General features: G+C 29.0%; 1 non-coding gene across 1 annotated transcript; it reads right to left on the bottom strand.

The window, feature by feature from the left end:
• Positions 1 to 488: 488 nt before the first annotated feature.
• Positions 489 to 595, bottom strand: LOC139856670 (small nucleolar RNA R71). Its single transcript, XR_011762136.1, has one exon. It is a non-coding gene; the product is annotated as a small nucleolar RNA R71 (small nucleolar RNA).
• Between the last annotated feature and the right edge of the window lie 17,736 nt (positions 596 to 18,331).

The following is an 18,331-nucleotide window of genomic DNA, read 5'->3' as shown; positions in this document are numbered from 1 at the left end:
CACTAATCATTCCTCCTGAACCACAAATTATACAATCAGAGATTGTCAAGGAAGAAACCATTAAATCAGAATCCCCTAGTGATTCAGATTCAACAATTTCAATCATGGAAAATCAGGAACCTCTAAGTATGGAATATCGAATGAGAGCCACACGCACTGGCCAAGGTCATGCCATTACTCAACTAGACATTAATGCGCCAGATTATGAAATCAAAGGATAAATCCTACACATGGTAACAAATCAATGCCAATTTAGTGGTACGCCAAAATAAGATCCAAACGAACATCTTTGAACATTTAATAGGATCTGTACTCTATTTAAAATCAGAGAAGTTGAGGATGAACAGATCTATCTCATGTTATTTTCCTGGACTTTAAAGGGAGAAGCCAAAGATTGGTTAGAATCGTTACCTGAAGGAGCGATTGATACATGGGATGTTTTAGTTGAGAAATTTCTTAAAAGATTCTTTCCGGCATCTAAAGCCGTGAGACTTCAAGGAGAAATTGTTACGTTCACACAAAAGCCAAATGAAACTTTATATGAAGCGTGGACAAGATTTGGAAAGTTGTTGAGAGGATGTCCTCAACATGGTTTAGACACTTATCAAATAGTACAAATATTCTACCAAGGATGCGACATTACTACACGAAAAGACATCGACATAGCAGCTGGTGGTTCTATTATGAAGAAAACCGCAACTGAAGCTTACAAAATTATTGATAACACAGCCTCCCACTCACATGAGTGGCATCAAGAAAAAGACATCGTTTGATCATCTAAGCGGCTAGAGCCTATTCTAGCCATGACTTTGATTCCATTTCCGCAAAGTTAGATGTTTTCGAAAGACGAATGAAAAAGATGACTAAAGATATTCACGCAATACGAATTAGTTGTGAGCAGTGTGGAGGACCACATTTGACAAAAGATTGTCTCATTATTGAACAAACAATGTGTGACGACCCGTAAATCTTTGACCAAATTTAAACTCAATCTTTATATGATTTCGACACGATAAGCAAAGTCTGTAATGTTATGTCTCAAAAACTTTTGAACTGTGTTCATGTATTCATTTACCCTTCGACTATTTCTAACGATTCACGAACAGATATATGTAACTTGAGGTGCATATATATATATATATATATATATATATATATATATATATATATATATATATATATATATATATATATATATACTAAATCGAAAACATTAACAAAGTATTACGTGTATGATGTCGTACATTAAAATTATTGGTTTCCATATCTATTTGATATATTGAGATATCAAAGTTAAAGAATAATGTCAAACGATTGAATTAAAAGATATTTATCAAGTCCCTTAAGGATTTTGATATTATTATAAGTCTTTGTTGTAAGGTCCACGTTGATGTGAAAAGTCTTTCCTTTTTAACAATATTCGGAAGAAATGGTAAAGTGATCTTCTAGTGAGAACAAAATGTCAATTAACGAGAGATAGACAAAAGTTAGTGGAGATTCCTGTTTGATTTCCAATACATGCTTTATAACAATTAACTCGTGACTTTTAATAAGGTAACTATTTAATTTTTATATTATTTAATGTAAATGTGAAATTTTGAAATGTAGAAAACTTAGAAGATGAATATCGACAAGTTAAGTAAATTGACGTTTTATATAATTTCATGCACTTAACTATCCATTGGACCTTACCCAATGATTCACGAACGATTGTTTGTAAATAAATATGTATATATATATGTATATGTATATGTATATATATATATATATATATATATATATATATATATATATATATATATATATATATATATCAATGTAGGTATATATAATAATTGGAAATTGTAAAATATAATTTAAACATTAGATTTAAATATGTAAATAAGATACAAAATAATTAAGCGTAATTAAAAATGAATTTATTTATATATAATATGATTTTTATAAATAATTATTATTATATGTATACTGTAATATATGTTAAAATGTAAGTTATTATGTAATGTATATTATATAGTTACATTACATAATCAATAATATGTAATAATAATATATTGAATTTAATTAAGTATAGTTGTTATAATAATATTGTTGTTACTTTCAATATTAATATCAATACTAGTGTTATTGATATTATTTTAAATATATAACCTATAGATACGAATTTGATATATAAAAATTGTTATAGTATTATTATTACTAATATTATTATTATCATTAATGATATTAGTATTATTATAATTAGTATTATTATTAACATTATTGTTATAAATGTTATAGTTATTATTACCATTATAATTAATAATAATATTATTATTGTTACTATTATATTATTATAAATTTTGTTATTTATAATAATAAAAGTAATATCATTATAATTATATTTATTAATATTAATGAATAAGATTAACTATAATATATAGATACAAATACATAAATACATATAATTTATATATACAGATATATATATATATATATATATATATATATATATATATATATATATATATATATATATATATATATATATATATATATATATATATATATTAAGACTAATTATATAAATATAAATACAGATATATTACGCGAGATATAACACAATTAGATATATTTTCTTTCTGTTTCCTTCCTCCTGCTCGTGACTTTCTGTCGATCTACACCTTCACTACAAAACATTTTATATCAATTCTTGTTGCTACATTAATCGAGCACTTGCACGTTATTTATCCACTCCTGCTAATTCGAGAAATCAAAGCTAAATTCAAAGAAACAAACCCTGTTCTTCTTTTCGTAATCTGTTTAATTAATAGATCGAATCCAAAACAATCCTCACAAACTAAGAATATAGGAGTGTTAGGAATCACGTATTTAAGCTATCTGTAAGTTTCCAGTTATCAATTCCTTCTATTGATTTTTAATTTCAAAGTCAAACCTGAAGAACAAAAAGTCAGACGATTCTTTTATGAACAAATTTGGGTAATCTGTTATGATTTAGATTCAATTGATGATACGCGAGTATTATAATGGTGATTTGAAACAATTCTCATGAAGATATTATGATCTAAAACTTCTTAGATTTTAAATTTGATTTTTAGTTCATATATATGAAGATAGGGACTGTGTCTGATTAGTTTCAATAATTGAAGCTGTTAGGAATCGAATTTTCTTCACTGTTAAGGTTAGATGCTGCTTAAGGAATTTGTTTCAATCGAATTTGAGCAATAAATTGAATTATTCGATCGATGTGTTCATCTCTGTTTGAATGGGACGAAATGAATACAGAGTTGGTTAAATAAATATGGATAGGAGTTAAATCAGAAATGTTAAGGATGGAGGAATGGTTTAGCATGTTGGTAAGGGAGCGGGAGGTCGCGGGTTCGAGTCCCGTTCAGGGCATTTCTTTTTAGAAAAAGCTATCAAAGGGGTATACACTCTTATTTTTAATCCTATTAATATTATTATTAGTTATTATTATGTTTATTATTATTATTATTATTATTATTATTATTATTATTATTATTATTATTATTATTATTATTATTATTATTATTATTATTATTATTATTATTATTATTGTTATTACTAATTATTATTATCATTGTTGTTATTATGGTTATGATAAGTATTATTATTATTATTATTATTATTATTATTAACATTATTATTAACATTATTATTATTATTATTATTATTATTATTATTATTATTATTATTATTATTATTATTATTATTATTATTATTATTAATATTATTATTATTAATATTATTATTACTATCAATATTATTATTCTTATTATTATTAGTATTATAATTATTTAAAACTTATTGTTAATATTATCATTAAAATTATCAGTATTATTATTATTATTAGTAATATCCATATCATTAATATTAAAAGTATTATGATTATGACAATAAAAGTTTTAAAGATATTATCATTAAGATTATAAGAGTATATATAAATGTATGGATTTAAAAACTATGTATAAAATTATAATTTAAGTGAATTACTAATTATTATTATTATTAATAATAAAGTTATTATTATTATTATTATTAATACATCATTATTATTATCAAAAACTATCTTTTTTAAACAGATAAATATTTTGTACATAAAATATACTTATTACATATACCATAATTATATTAATATTTCACATAATTGTATAAATAAAACTTACTAATATTATTTATTTAAATACGTACATATAACAAACTATTAATTTTAAATATAACACTAAACAATAATGTATATAAATAAATATGGATATACTAATATAACTATATAGATATTAATCATTTTGAATATATACAAAATTATTATATGATATATAAATTAAGATATAATAAATAAATTTGTTCGATTACGATTATGTGTATTAATAAATATACAAATGATATAGGTTCGTGAATCCGAGGCAAACCCTACATTGTTCAATGTCGTCATATGTATTTTTACTACAAAATACATTATTGTGAGTTTCATTTGCCCCCTTTTTAAATGCTTTTGCAATATATATTTTTGGGACTGAGAATACATGCGCTTTTATAACTATTTTACGAAATAGACACAAGTAATCGAAACTACATTCTATGGTTGAATGATCAAAGCCGAATATGCCCCTTTTTTGCTTGGTAGCCTAAGAATTAGGGAACATCACTAATTTTGAGAATTAGTGCACCCCTAATTGACGCGAATCCTAAAGATAGATCTATTGGGCCTAACAAACCCCATCCAAAGTACCGGATGCTTTAGTACTTCGATGTTGTTTTATCATGTCCGATGAATGTCTCGGAATGATAGGGGATATTCTTATATGCATCTTGTTAATGTCGGTTACCAGGTGTTCAATCCATATGAATGATTTTTGTCTCTATGCATGAGACGTATATTTATGAGAAATGGAAATGAAAATCTTGTGGTCTATTAAAATGATGGAAATGAATGTTTATAATAAACTAATGAACTCACCAACCTTTTGGTTGACACTTGAAAGCATGTTTATTCTCAGGTTTGAAAGAAATCTTCCGCTGTGCATTTGCTCATTTTAAAGATATTACTTGGAGTCATTCATGACATATTTCAAAAGACGTTGCATTCAAGTCGTTGAGTTCATCAAGATTATTATTAAGTCAATTATAGTTGGATATATTATGAAATGGTATGCATGCCGTCAACTTTTGATGTAATGAAAGTTTGTCTTTTAAAAACGAATGCAATGTTTGTAAAATGTATCATATAGAGGTCAAGTACCTCGCGATGTAACCAAATGTAATGTATTCATCCAGATTGATTAGGACAGGTCGTTATAGGTGGTATCAGAGCGGTGGTCTTAGCGAACCAGGTCTTGCATTAGTGTGTCTAACTGATAGTTGATTAGATGCATTAGTGGGTCTGGACTTCGATCGTGTCTGCATGTCAAAAGTTTTGCTTATCATTTCGTGTCGAAAATTACCTACTTATCATTCTTAGGGAATCACTTGCTTATCATTCTTAATCTAGACATATCTTACTTCCTGGATTGCATGAATAGTGTATAGACAAAATTCATATCTTAGTGCATCTGTTACTGTAAACTTTGCCTGATATATTCCGTAAATTCCTCCGTAATCTACGAAATCTTTTGTTCTAGATATATAGATATTCTATGTAATTAGAATATCATCCGATATCCGAAAATCATTTTTATATTGAAAAACCCTTTACTCAATCGTACGAAATGGAACTCGCCACTAGTTCAAGTCCCTCGAATTTTGACAGCTATTCTGACATGAATGTTCACCTAAACTCCGGAAGCAGCGTCACCAGAATGAATCAACCAATCAGCCATCCCCAATTCATCTGATGGGTTCGTAGTCGACTTAACCGATGGAGACGAGAAGAAGGCGATCCTTTCCACCCACCAACCTGCACTCTTGGCGAAGAACCTGAAGCACTCACCGGCGAACCAATCCGAAACACTATTTTCGCCCTCATTACCCGAATATCTTGCCATGATTATATACTATCTCAAATTCAAAACCTTATTCATCCGCTCGTTTCGACCGACAATCATCCTGGAATAATGGAAGAAGTCAACGAGCTTCGCGCTCGAGTAATCAATTTGGAAAATGTGGTGCAAAACCTACCAGCTTCAGCAACATCACCGACATCAACAGAATCACCAGCAATAGCACCCGTACCATTAACAACACACGCCTCAGCATCCCATTCTGTACTTCGAGTATAATCATCATTCTACATATCATTCTACATCATTTATCTTCGTTCGACATGGCGATTATGTAATCTCTAATGTTTTAGAGATTATATATTCTTGTTCTAACGGTAAATCAGATGAGTTAATATCATATTAACTCATTAAATCCATGATTACATCTGAAGAAAATATATATGTAAGTATATTTTCATAAAGATTGTAATTAAAAATTCTTTGGTACAAACTGTTAATGGTGAAAAAAATTTAACGGGTAGGTAATACCCTAGAAATATTTAGATTTCACATTAATAAGTTACAATGTACATTCTTCGAATCTGATTCAATAGTCATTTACTATCCTACTTACAACCACAGAAGTACGAATCCGTTCATCACAGAATAACCATTTTCATTCAATTTCATATTTGGATTTTGACCTATCAGAATCCAACAAGTGGCATAATGAAGAAAACCTTGGACAAAATAAAATTTGTTAGAAATAAACAAATTAACTATGAATTTTTTTTTGTTAAGAATCCATGCTAACTGTTCCTAGCTAACAGTTCCTAGCTAACTGATTACATTTTATTTATCGCAATTTATTTATCGCAATTTATATTCTCGTAATTTTATTTATCGTCATTTAATTTTTGTTATTTATTTTACGCACTTTAAATATCGGGACACGTATACAAGGTTTTGACATATCATATCGACGCATCTATATATATATATTATTTGGAATAACCATAGACACTCTATATGAAGTAATGATCGAGTTAGCTATATAGGGTTGAGGTTGATTCTATAATAATATATATACTTTGAGTTGTGATCGAGTCTGAGACATGTATACAATGGGTCACGATACGTATTAATTAATTCGAATAATATATATTAAACTATATATGAATTATTGAACTACAAATTGTGGACTATCAACTGCGGACTACTAATACTGGACAATTAAAATGAATTAAAATATTGATTATAACATATGAAACTAAACATTTCTTCAAGTTTGCCACTTGATTTCATCTTAAACCTCATTTGTATCTTGACGATTACAATCTGCGTTCAAACCTTTCATGATTCTTGAAAACACCTCAATTGATAGGATGAATCAACCGCACTTCATCTACAGAAGGAAAGATTTATGCATATAGTTATGCACTTGAGAAACTCTCGGCAACTGAGTAAACGTTTAACACGTAGCTGTGCTAATTCCTTAGCGTTATTATTACCCAAAATAACTTGGTAATCCCTTTCAAAGTAGCAAATTTTTTCACAGCTCCAACAAGTCAACTTTGACTTTTCGTTCGAAACAACCTTATTATAACCTTGATATATATGCATGCTCTTTTATTGTTACCAGGGAACCTTTTGTATTCCACCATATTACCAGCAGACGTACCAGCAACCTCGTTGCTTCTCAGCTTAAATCTCCCTGATAAATCATTATATTTATTCATTAAAACCCTATCATATACTCATCCGCATCTTGTAACGAGAACTGACATACCAATTACCGGGAATCAGCAATCAGTACTTTGAAAACTCACCACATATCTACATCAACAGTTATATGTATAACATTTATCTCTTAGAATTATGATCTTTCATTCTGAAATTTAGAAAAGCACCCAGTCTGCAAATCAATACTCTGAATGTTGAAAAAGCTGAATGAAGCAGCAGAAACCGTAGACAACCGTAAACGACCTTAATCATCAGAAGTTTGATGATAAAGAATAATATGTTGGAAAAGCTCAGAAAAGTTAGAACTGGAAAATGGATTGAGCTAACTACGAAGGAAACCAAGGACAAATACAAGGACCATACCCTATATTCAAAGAATCCAGGTAATTCTGGATCCGTTGAAATCTTTAGAGAATATCTTGCTCCGAAGTCATGTTAAAATCTTGCGGAAAATTTTTCTTCATCAACCTTCGAACTTGAAAATTCTAAAATATCATCATAAATATCTTCGATATTTTTGAGTATATTTTCATAAATATTCTCGTCCAAAATTATATACCTCTTCGTGCTTCCTGTGTTTCATTATATTGGAAACTTCTGTAAAACCTAAGTTTAATTTATGAATGAATTCTGGAGAAATGTAAAGAAATTGATGCATGAATTAGTATCATATAATGACACTTGATCAACGTGATTATATTACAGTAAGTTATGCTGAGTTTCTAATGAAACATGATGATTCACAGACCATAACGTCATCATGTGCCATGTTACACGACTCTCACATTTTATCTAATCTCTAAAAATATCAAGAACATAAATTACTTAATAGTTCTATCTTTTTCGGGTATTCTGGTAATTTGACAAATCAAATCGTGCTACTACCTTTCCTTTCTACCTTGTATATTATGATAATTCGAAACTCCATACCTACGAATTCTGGACCATTACTTGCGAAAAGAAAACAAAAGCATGAAGCTCCGAAATAGATAGGGGGTATAAATCACAGAAAATAGGAGAGAGTATTAACTGTGAATGACAATAATTATAGAAGACGGAAGAAAGGACTTCGAAATATAAGGGAAGATATAAAGCCCAACAACAACACATAAATTACAAACCGTGTATGTCAATGTTTATCGCAACACAAAGACACGGGAGAATAAAAACACTATAACCTCAAGGGCAAAGTAGAAGAAAATAGATTCCTCCGGTGGAAGTTGGAAAAGGAGAATGATTGTTGCGATAGTAAGAATAAGGACAAAGATCAGAACTGGATTAAACATTTTCACAATCTTTTGAATTTGGGAATTGAGTATAGGAGTGGTAAAAATAATGGAATGGAAAAAGTTTAATTTAAAATGGGAATATCAGACAGAGTAATCGAGGCAGATCACCGTATTTAATTATAGAGATCTTAATTTCCTTATTCACTGAAGAATCAAATCTTTTAGATTTCGAAAATTTCCTCTAAATCCCTTAAACTCCGGAAATCAACCCTATCTGCGTCAAAAGATATGACGAAACTTTATTTCTCTCATTTCACTCTTTTGTGATAGCTTCACTCATACTCTTCGAATAATCGAATTGTTTTATCCATATTACTCAATGATGATAAAACTCTATTTAACAACTCATTTTCGTCATGAAAACATTTTAATTGTTAGACATGACGACCCCACTAAAATTTTGGGACGAAATTTCTTTAACGGGTAGGTACTGTGACGATCCGAAAATCTTTGACCAAATTTAAACTTAATCTTTATATGATTTCGACACGATAAGCAAAGTCTGTAATGTTATGTCTCAAAAACTTTTGAACTGTGTTCATGTATTCATTTACCCTTCGACTATTTCCAACGATTCACGAACAGATATATGTAACTTGAGGTGCATATATAATTATTTATATATATATATATATATATATATATATATATATACTAAATCGAAAACATTAACAAAGTATTACGTGTATGATGTCGTACATTAAAATTATTGGTTTCCATATCTATTTGATATATTGAGATATCAAAGTTAAAGGATAATGTCAAACGATTGAATTAAAAGATATTTATCAAGTCCCTTAAGGATTTTGATATTATTATAAGTCTTTGTTGTAAGGTCCACGTTGATGTGAAATGTGACGACCCGAAAATTTTTGACTAAATTTAAACTTTATCTTTATATTATTCTGACACGATAATCAATGTTTGTTAAGTAAAATCTCAAGGATTTTAAACTATGTTTATACATTTAAACCTCGACCAAATTCCAATGATTCACGAACCAATAAATGAACATATAGGAATATGTATGTATATGTGTATATATTATAAATTGAAAATGTCAACAAAGTATTTAAACGTATAATGCTTTATATGAACGTATTTGTTTTCAATATGATTATCGACGAAATTAAAAAAATATATATTAAATGATTGAATTATCAGAAACATTGAATTATGATTACAAGTCTATGTTGAGAGGTCCACTATGATTTGAGAAAATCTATTTCTCTTAACGATATTCGGAATAATTTGTAAAGCTATTTATAAATAAAAACAAAAAGTGTCATTTACGAAAGTTAGACAAAAGTTGGTGGAGAATTGGTTTCCATAATATTCTATTAATCTATTTTCAAACGTACAAAGACGTTTTCAGTTTAAAAAAAGAACGTTATTATTAAAACGTATATAACTTTTATAAGTATCTAGAATCACTTTTGACAGCTCATTACTTAACCAGTATAATAAATATAACGATATTTATATTTTATTTCATTAAATATATATAACGATTTAAATTAATATTATATATATTTATACGCGTATTATACATACATAGTTTTTATACTTTTACTATACTTTAACTTTACCTTTACTTTACTTTTACTTTACTTTAACTTTAATAATTCACTTTAATAATTTATATTTTAATAATTCACTTTAATAACTCATACTTTAATAGTTCACTTTAATAATTCATACTTTAATAATTCACTTTAATAATTCAAAAATCTATTATAAATAGAATTCAATAGGTTTCATTATTTCATAGAAACTTGAAAATATATTTCTCTAAACTCTCTCAATCGATTTACATATATATATATATATATATATATATATATATATATATATATATATATATATATATATATATATACATATATATTTGCTCTGTATTATTTCAAGATATTATTAGTATACATAAAATATTACGACGGATTGCTCTCCGAGTGATTTCAAAATAGTTTTTTTGAATGAGTCGAAGCTAAGGAAATTATGGGTTATAGCTATGGAGGTGATGGGTATGGTTCATGGGTATGCTCGTGAGGTCAATCTAGTGTTTATCATCTCCGTTGCGTCTATGTACTTTCCTGCAATATTGAATCCCAATATTGATACGTGAGCACTCATAACTTAACTTTTATATATCAATAGTGTATCCCTGACTAGTGCTCGAGTATATAGGATTATGCATGCTTGTACATTCGATATTGTCCTTAGATAGGTTTGTTGAATCCTGAATTAGATACATATGCTACTGAGATAGGGTATATGATATGCATGTCGTTGAAAAGCTAGCGAAAAATTAAGAACTTTTCATTTAGATATCGAATGGTTTCGATGAACGGATTAGAAGTTATAGTCAACTGAATTTTAGTATTATTGTTAAAATGATTATTATTACTATCGTCGTTATTATTTTAATAGAAATATCATTGTTATTATAAAATATCATTATCATTATTACTATTATGTTAGTATTATCATTTTATCATAATAACATTTTTAGTAAATATAAATATTGTTATTTTTTTATGGAATAATAATAATTATTATTACAAAATAATACAACTTTTACTTATTATTATTATTATTATGATCAATATTATTTTATCAAATAAATAGGGGATACAAAGATATTTTTCACCACGCGTAATATAATTACATTAATAATACTTACCACTATAGTTTTACGATATTAAGTGAATTTATAAATTTTACTACTTAAGATATATAAAAGTATATTTTATCATATATAAATGTTAATATAAATTTTTATTAATAAATGAATTTTATTATTATAAAATCTAATAAATATATTTAAATATATAAAACGACTATAGTTAAGTTATATAATAAACACGTATAAATTTTAGAAGTCATTTTGGGTCAAGTTGACTTTTGTTGACTTTTGCATATTAGTCTCGAGCATTAGGATTGTGGTACACTATGACTTGACCAAAAATTGTTAGACAAATATTGACCAACATATAAATATATATAATTAATATAGGTTCGTGAATCCGAGGCCAACCTTGCACTTGTTAAATGACGTTATATGTATATTTACTACGAAATACAGTATGGTGAGTTTCATTTGCTCCCTTTTATATATATATTTTTGGGACTGAGAATACATGCGCTGTTTTTATAAATGTTTTACGAAATAGGCACAAGTACTAAAACTAATTCTATGTGGGTTTAAACCAGAAATATACCCTTAGCTTGGTAACATTAAACTACTTGTCTATGTACGGTAGGCGCGAATCCTAAAGATAGATCTATTGGGCCTGACAAACCCCATCCTGACTATGGGATGCTTTAGTACTTCGAGGTTATTTTAAACACACCTAATCTGGTGTACTTCAGAGGGTAAAACATGAACGTTAAGGCTTGTTACCGGGTGCCTACAACTTATAGAATACTTTTATACACTTGCGAGTGTACATATATTTATAAACGGAAATCTTGTGGTCTATTAATATATTAAAATGATTGTTATGATAAACCTATGAACTCACCAACCTTTTGGTTGACACTTTAAAGCATGTTTATTCTCAGGTATTAAAGAAATCTTCCGCTGTGCATTAGCTCATTTTAAGGATATTACTTGGAGTCATTCATGGCATATTTTGAAAGACGTTGCATTCGAGTCATTGAGTTTATCAAGATTATTATTAAGTTAATTATAGTTGGATGTATTATGAAATGGTGTGCATGCCGTCAACTTTGGTTGTAAAGAAAGTTTGTCTTTTAAAAACGAATGCAATGTTTGTAAAATGTATCATATAGAGGTCAAATACCTCGCGATGTAATCAAATATTGTGAATCATTTATAATGTATATGAATGGGTCCTTTCAGTTGGTATCAGAGCGGCGGTCTTAGCGAACCAGGTCTGCATTAGTGTGTCTAACTGATAGTCGTTAGGATGCATTAGTGAGCCTGGACTTCGACCATGTCTGCATGTCAAAAGTTTTGCTTATCATTTTTGTCAAAAATTGCATGCTTATCATTCTTAGTCTAGACACGTCTTACTGCATTGATTGCATGAATAGTGTATAGATAAAATTCATATCTTAGCGTATCTGCTAATCCATATCTTAGCGTATCTGTTACTGTAAACTTTGCCTGACATATCCCGTAAATTCCTCTGTAATCTACGAAATCTTTTGCGCTATATATATAGATATTCTATGTAATTAGAATACCACCCGATAGCCGAAAAATCATTTCATATCGAAAAATCCTTTATTCAATCAAACAAAATGAAATTCGTCATTAGTTCAAGTCCCTCGAATTCCGATATGGAATCCCACTCAAGCTCCGAAAACAGTGTGACCGGAATGGATCAACCAATTAGCCATCATCTATTTTGGATGAATTGGGGATGGGTTCGCAGCCTCCTCAATAATTGGAGACAAGAAGAAGGTGATCCCTTCCATCCACCACATTGCCCTCTTGGCGATGAACCTGAAGCACTTACCGGCTAACCGGTCCGAAACACCATTTTCTCTCTCATTTCCAGAGTATCTCATCACAATTATATACTACATCAAATTATAGATTTTATTTATCCGCTCGTCCGAACCGACAATCACCCCGGTGTAATAGAAGAAGTCAACGAGCTTCGCGCTCGAGTAGTGTCTTTAGATAATATGGTGCAAGGGTTACAAACACCAACAGCAGCACCAGCAGCATAACCAGTACCACCATCAGCAACACCAACAGTACCATCACCACCACTAACAGTAACATCCGCATCCCACACTTCAACATCACAACCTATATCCCACGAGTACCAATGTCATACACTCTATAGATACCAAGGAATACCAACAACAACAAATGATGAAGTATTGATTCATAACTTCATTGGAGAAATATTTTGCGACGATTATGTAGTCTCTAAAGTCTTAGAGATTATCTATTCTAGCCCTAACCATAAATTAGATGAGTGAACCTAAATGATAGAAGGAAGAGTAGAAACCCTGACAAGAATGATGTGTGGTGTACAAGCTAGACTTGATTTACCAACAGCATCAACAGTACCATGAACATCACCAGTACAGTCAGTGCCATCAGCGTTGTTAGAATCAGCAGCACCTATAACATTACAAACTCCGTCAGTTCAAGAATCACCATGGACATCATTATAAATCAACAACAAGTATGTCATATCAATGAGTTATGAAGTATTAACTCATTTTCACTGAAGGATTTATATGTATATCTTATATATATAAATTCTTAGACCATAATAAATATTTTCGTACTAAGCTATTATGTGTGAATCTTAACTACTCGGTTAATTCATGTTACTAATATGCAATAATGTACGTCCTTCATCCACAACTTAACCATCATTAACTACAATCTCTGCCTCAATTCAATAAATCCCAATTCATAATAAATCAAATGAATTATTCAAATATAAGTTTGATTTTTCACTTTCATCGTCGATGTACTCGAAACTTTTCAAATAACATTATTCGTACCTTGCAAAATTCACAAGAATTCCACAAACACCAACAAATAACGAAGTATTAATTTATAATTTCAATTTTATTGAATAAATACTCCGTAAAAGTAATGTAATTTCTAAAGTGTTTAGGGATTATTCAATTCTAGTTTCAACCGTAAATCAAATGAGTTTAATTTAATATTAACTCATTAAATCTATGTTACATCTGAAGAAAATATGCACATATATATTTTCATAAAGACTGTAATAAAATTCTGTTGTACAAAATATTAATTGTGAAAAAATTTTAACGGGTAGGTAATACCCGAGAGATATATAAATTCACAATTAATATGTTACATTTTTCGAATCTGATTAAGCAAATCATCAACTATACTCCCTAATCTCACAACAATATACATTCTTGTATAGTAATCAAAACAACCATTCTCACCCAAATTTGATTACGCATTCTGATTTTGACAAATCAAAATCCAAGTCATGATTTAACAGAAGACATCACTCTTAGATTCCTACATCTTTCAAAGCTATACTTTGACTTCAAAACTATGTTAGAACATCATATGTATATTAAAGATTACCAACTGTGTTCAAAATCTCCGAAGTTTTCGAAGACACTTCAAACAATGAACAATCGAGATGATGATCCAACCACATATTACCCACAGTTATGTACCTAAAAAGCTCTTGAAGCCAAAGTCATAGTTCGACGCGTATCCGTGTCAGACCCTTTGGCATTTATTAGCTAAAATGACTTTTCAATTCCTTTTCAAAGTAGCAAGTTTTATCACAGCTCCAGCAAGTTAACTTCGACTTTCCAGTCGGACTAGTCTTATTATAACCTCGATAGATACGTTGCCCTTTCATCATCGTTACTGGGGAACCTTTCATATCTCGCCACCTAAGCAATAAACTTACCAACAACTTCAAGTATCTTTGACTTTTCAAAAAATCATTATATTTATTGAAATCACATCATTTACTCATTCGCATCTTGTAACGAGAATTGTCATACGAATCATCGGAAATCAATAAACAATATTTTGAAATCTCGCAGCATGTCTACGCCAACAGTTATATGTGTACGTAAAACGTCTATCTCCTGGACTTACATACTTTGAATGTGAAGTTCTGAAAAATATTTTGAACTGCAAACTAGTTCTTGAAATGCTGACGAAGCATCAAAAACTGTAAACGATCTTAACAGTAAAAAGTTTGATGACAAAGAATAGTAAGGTGGAAAAGCTGAGAAAAAGAAAAGGTTTGGAACTGAAAAACGGATTGAGCAAAGTATGAAGGAGGCTGTGGACAAATCACAAGGACGAAATCTACCTTCAAAGAATCCAAATGATTCAGTGTCTGCTGAAATCCTTAACAAATACCTTGCTCCTTGCTCTAAAACCCTTGCGGACAATATTCTTCATCATCCTCTTATCTTAAATATTCTAAGATATCATCTATCTTCCATTATAAATATCCTCCATATTTCTGAAGATATTTTCATAATCATTCTTATCTGAAATCATTTACCCCCTCGCGTTATCTGTATCACATCATAAAGGAAACTGTTTTAATTTCTAAATTCTGAAACCTTCGAGTATAAAGTATGAATGTTTTGAAGTAGTGTTGGGAACTGAAGCATGAGTTAGTATAATATAATGACACTTGATCAACGTGATTATATTACAGTAAGTCATGCTGAGTTTTTAAATGAAACGTGATGATTCACAGATCATAACATCATCATGTGCCATGTTACACGACTCTTGTATTCTATTTAACCTCTAAAATATCAAGAAAATATTTCTTGATGATTCGGTCTTTTCCAGGGTATTCTGGTAATTTAATAAATCAAGACCGTGCCATTACCATTCCCTTCTTAGAACATTAACAATGTTCATTCCGAAATTTATATCTGTGAATTATGGACCATTACAAGCGATGCTTAATCGCAAGAAGAAGAAACGAAAGGACAAAGCTCCAAAATAGAAATTGGAGTATAAATCGCAACAAATAGGAGGGAGTATTAACTGTGGATGACAATGATTATAGAAGACAGAAGCATGGACTTTGAAATATAAGGGAAGATATAAAACCCAACAACCACCTAAAAATTATAAACCGTATATATCGATGCATATAGCAATATAAAGACACGGAAGAACTAAAAACACTATAAAATCAAGAGTATAGTAGAAGTAAATAGATTCTTCCGGAGGCAGATGAAAAAGAAGAACGACAGATATGAAAGTGAGGAGTATATCGAGAATCAGTACTGGATGAAGCATATTGACAAATACTTTAAAATATGAGTTGAGGGAGGAAGAATAGAAGGTGTGAGTTGTAAGGAAACGAAGGAGGTGGATTTATAGTGAAATACCCGACAGAGAAATCAAGATGGATTATCGTATTAATTCGAAGAGAATCATAATCTCCTTAATCACCGAAGCATCAAATCTAATATAGATTACAAAGATTTTCTTTAAATTCGGAGATCAATTGTGATGACGTCAAAAGATATAACGAATCACTATAATCTTATTTCCTTCATTTACGATAACTTCCCTCATACGTTTCGAGTAATCGAATTATTTTATCCATACTTCTTAGACATGATAAAACTTTATAATCGGCATAATAACATTCTCATTGTTAGCCATGACGACCTCTATCAAATTTCGGGGACGAAATTTCTTTAACGGGTAGGTACTGTGACGACCCGGAAATTTTCGACTAAATTTAAACTTTATCTTTATATTATTCTGACACGATAATCAATGTTTGTTAAGTAAAATCTCAAGGATTTTAAACTATGTTTATACATTTAAACCTCGACCAAATTCCAATGATTCACGAACCAATAAATGAACATATAGGAATATGTATGTATATGTGTATATATTATAAATTGAAAATGTCAACAAAGTATTTAAACGTATAATGCTTTATATGAACGTATTTGTTTTCAATATGATTATCGACCAAATTAAAAAAAAATATATTAAATGATTGAATTATCAGAAACATTGAATTATGATTACAAGTCTATGTTGAGAGGTCCACTATGATTTGAGAAAATCTATTTCTCTTAACGATATTCGGAATAATTTGTAAAGCTATTTATAAATAAAAACAAAAAGTGTCATTTACGAAAGTTAGACAAAAGTTGGTGGAGAATTGGTTTCCATAATATTCTATTAATCTATTTTCAAACGTACAAAGACGTTTTCAGTTTAAAAAAGAACGTTATTATTAAAACGTATATAACTTTTATAAGTATCTAGAATCACTTTTGACAACTCATTACTTAACCAGTATAATAAATATAACGATATTTATATTTTATTTCATTAAATATATATAACGATTTAAATTAATATTATATATATTTATACGCGTATTATACATACATAGTTTTTATACTTTTACTATACTTTAACTTTACCTTTACTTTACTTTTACTTTACTTTAACTTTAATAATTCACTTTAATAATTTATACTTTAATAATTTACTTTAATAACTCATACTTTAATAATTCACTTTAATAATTCATACTTTAATAATTCACTTTAATAATTCATACTTTAATAATTCACTTTAATAATTCAAAAATCTATTATAAATAGAATTCAATAGGTTTCATTATTTCATAGAAACTTGAAAATATATTTCTCTAAACTCTCTCAATCGATTTACATATATATATATATATATATATACATATATATTTGCTCTGTATTATTTCAAGATATTATTAGTATACATAAAATATTACGACGGATTGCTCTCCGAGTAATTTCAAAATAGTTTTTTTGAATGATTCGAAGCTAAGGAAATTATGGGTTATAGCTATGGAGGTGATGGGTATGGTT

Source organism: Rutidosis leptorrhynchoides, chromosome 6, assembly GCF_046630445.1.
Source record: "Rutidosis leptorrhynchoides isolate AG116_Rl617_1_P2 chromosome 6, CSIRO_AGI_Rlap_v1, whole genome shotgun sequence".
NCBI classification, from domain to species: domain Eukaryota; kingdom Viridiplantae; phylum Streptophyta; class Magnoliopsida; order Asterales; family Asteraceae; genus Rutidosis; species Rutidosis leptorrhynchoides.
The sequence above is the reverse complement of the archived record's forward strand: the minus strand, read 5'-3'. Positions and strand labels throughout refer to the sequence as shown.